Source organism: Equus asinus, chromosome 4 (genome assembly GCF_041296235.1).
Source record: "Equus asinus isolate D_3611 breed Donkey chromosome 4, EquAss-T2T_v2, whole genome shotgun sequence".
Lineage (NCBI taxonomy): Eukaryota > Metazoa > Chordata > Mammalia > Perissodactyla > Equidae > Equus > Equus asinus.
In genome coordinates this window covers 54591380-54595165 of record NC_091793.1, presented here as the reverse complement: position 1 = coordinate 54595165, position 3786 = coordinate 54591380, and positions in this window count along the sequence as shown.

Sequence of the window (3786 nt, the reverse complement as noted above, 5' to 3'; positions counted from 1 at the left end):
TATAACATGGATGAAACTTGAAAACATTATGTTGACTGAAAGAAGTCAGACACAAAAGGCCACATATTGTATGATTCCGTCCATATGAAATATCCCTAACAGGCAAATACATGGAGACAGAAATCAGATTAGTGATTGCCAGAGTTTGGGGGTAGGGGAGAATGAGGAGTGGCTGTTAAATAGGTATGGGGTTTTCTTTTGGGATGATGAAAATATTCTGGAACTCAATAGTAGTGATGGTTGCACAAAATTGTAAATACACTAAAATGCCACTGAGTACTTACTCTTTTTTTATTTGAGGAAGATTGGCCCTGAGCTAACATCTGCCACCAATCCTCCTCTTTTTTGCTGAGGAAGACTGGCCCTAAGCTAACATCCGTGCCCATCTTCCTCTATACATGGGACGCCTGCCACAGCATGGCTTGCCAAGTGGTGCCATGTCTGCACCCGGGATCCAAACCGGTGAACCCCGGGCCGCTGAAGTGGAACATGTGAACTTAACCACTGCACCACTGGGCTGGCTCCTGAGTATTTACTTTAAAGTGTTTGAAATGGTGAATTGTGGGTTATGTGTATTTTACCACAATAAAAAAAAAGAGCAGTATATTCAAAGGTCAAAGGTCCTCCCACTGGCAGGAGTGAGCATGACCCCTTCCAGGAACTGGATGGAGGACAGAGGATGGAGGGCAGTGTGGATGGATGGCAGAGGATGGAAGGCAGTGTGGACGGATGGGACTGCATGGAAGGCAGTGAGGATGGATGGCAGAGGATGGAAAGCAGTGTGGATGGATGGCAGAGCATGGAAGGCAGTGTGGATGGATGGGGTAGGATGGAAGGCAGTGTGGATGGATGGCAGAGGATGGAAAGCAGTGTGGATGGATGGCAGAGCATGGAAGGCAGTGTGGATGGATGGGGTAGGATGGAAGGCAGTGAGGATGGATGGCAGAGGATGGAGGGCAGTGTGGATGGATGGCAGAGGATGGAAGGCAGTGTGGACGGATGGGACTGCATGGAAGGCAGTGAGGATGGATGGCAGAGGATGGAAGGCAGTGTGGATGGATGGCAGAGGATGGAAGGCAGTGTGGACGGATGGGACTGCATGGAAGGCAGTGAGGATGGATGGCAGAGGATGGAAGGCAGTGTGGACAGACGGCAGAGCATGGAAGACAGTGTGGATGGATGGCAGAGCATGGAGGGCAGTGTGGACAGATGGCAGAGCAAGGAAGGAAGTGTGGATAGATGGGGTAGGATGGAAGGCAGTGTGGATGGATGGGGTAGGATGGAAGGCAGTGTGGACAGACGGCAGAGCATGGAAGGCAGTGTAGATGGATGGGGTAGGGTGGAAGGCAGTGTGGATGGATGGCAGAGCACAGATGGCAGTGCGGATGGATGGCAGAGGCAACACGGAGACCCCGGAGAGGCACTGGGCTGGAGCACCGGGCTGGGACAAGAGCATGCTGAGGCACAGAGATCCTGTTAGACTTTGGCCTTTATCTTAAGAGGAATAGTAGCCCCTAAAAGTTGGAGAGGGCATTATCAGATACATATTTTTAAAAGATAATCACATATCTAGTTAAGAATAAGTTTTTGTAGCTTGAAAGTAAGATGTGGTAGTAGATGAGATGGAGGAAGAGTTATGTGAACAAGGCAAATGTTGCCTCCTTCCCAATTTTGGTGGAGCTAATTTTGGCTGTATCTGCTACATAGACCTGTATAGAAGTGTTAGATTATCGTAACTCTTGGGAATATTTCAGAGTGAGCTCAAGTAGAAACTGATGCCAAGAGTAATTACTGGGCTTGAGTGTGTGGTAAATTCTCTTATGGTGGGAAAGCAGAAGAGCGGATTAGTTGAAATTTCATGGGTTTTTAAGAGGAGGGGCCTAGTAGCTGCTCAGCATAGAGGTCTGTCGTTCTTCGGGGCGAGTCAGTGAAGAGCAGGCGCAGGTGGGGTTGGAATCATCAGCAATGGCATAATATGATTTCAGTTTTGCACAGTTGGTGAAGTCTCTTGAGGATGGACTAGAACGCTTGTGGAAAGCTTACAGACTGGCCACAGGGACTGTTTGCCTGCATCGCTCAGCATGAACACTGTGTGCTGCGTTGGAGTAGAAATGAGGCCATGTCTCAGTTTAGAGAAGGTGCTTCAGGAGGCGATGTGCTAACTGATGTTAGAAATCAGAGGGCTGCTGAAAGACAAATGGAGCACCGCGATGTAAGCTGCCATTCATTCGTTCTTTCCTGTCTCACTCAGCAAAGGTTTACGGAGTATTGCCTATGCTGGGCACTATCCTATGCATAAGTTCACAAGACTAATACTTAAAATTAGGTCATCTTACAAAAACTAAGAAATTACAAATATAGTTTCACAGGTAAGATTCACAAAAGAAACTTTCTGTGTAGATATTAAGGCCAGAACCTAAGCACTCTTGTTTGCTTTCTAACCACATATCTGTTATAAGATTTATTTTCTCATTGGGCATAGTCTTTGAATGAATAAATTTAAAAAAACTAAAATAACTTTTTTGCCTGATGTCATATTTCCATCAATTGCTATTTTTTGCCCCATGATAATGTTTTTTATAATACCAGAAAGTATGGAAATCTCAGGTAAAAATTTGAAAATGGGTAAAAAGATAAAGACTTCTTTTTGTTTTTATTTATTTACAGATAAACTTGTGTTGTTATAGCCCACTGTAAGATGTAAGATTTTTCAGAACCATCTGACAATGGAAAAGTAAATGTCCAGTGAAATCCCAGGAAGCAATTTCTTTGTGGACACAGTTCTCAGAAAGTAGAGTTGTCCAAGTTCCCATCGCAATAAAGCAGCACCGCGGAAATCCCCAATGTCTTGGCTGTTATTAGCTAGCCTTGTAATGGAAGGGCTGTCCACAGCCCAGTGAGCAGACGGGCAGGGCTGCCTCCCTGCTATGGAGTTGAAGATTGGTCAAAAGATCAAGAGACAGTCTAATTAAAATGCTTCCTATTGACTCAAAACCAAGAAGCTAGAGTCGGAATGAAGGGATACCCAGTGTTCAAGAAATTTAAAACTCCAAAGTGAATGGCAATATCTTCAACACGATTCTATGCCTTAAAAATATCTGAAACATTAGACGTCAAAGAAAACAATAATCCTTTATTTTATATAATTAATTGTGACTGAAGTCAGCAGCACATATAATAAATCTCTAAATAATATGTGCACGTGCTTAAAAAACTGGAAAACAAAACTTGCACCAAAAAAGCCATCATCAGGAAAGTGACTCCTTAGTACCTAGAAAGACTGACAAGCTTCTCAAAACGCTGGCTCTGGGGTAGAGAGAAAATGAGAAAGGCAACAGAGAGCGTACAGACTTTTCCAGCTGTTGAAGCTCATTGACGGTGATAAGTCTAAATGGGGAAGGCAGCATTTTCTTGATCCCCTTGAGTCCTTGATACCATTCCTATTATCAAGTACAACTCTGAGAGAGATTTGTAATAACCCAGGCTTCACAACCCCCAGGCTATCCACCAACGGGCTTTCAGGGGTCTGTGAACCCTCTACTGCACCAAATCTTATAATAAATAGAGTGTGATGGATTTGTATTGTATCAACCAGGCTACGTTGGAACTATGTTTTCCAAAATTCCCTTCTCTGCAGATACCTAGGATAGGGTGGGCCTCAGGAGGCATTCTGTAAAGATTGAGAAAGCGGAAGTAGAGTAGTAGCCATCTTGTTTCTTCATGCTCAAAAGATGCGTGCAGGACACCAAGCACTGGGGGAGCTCAGGCGTGTTGTTACTTATCTGC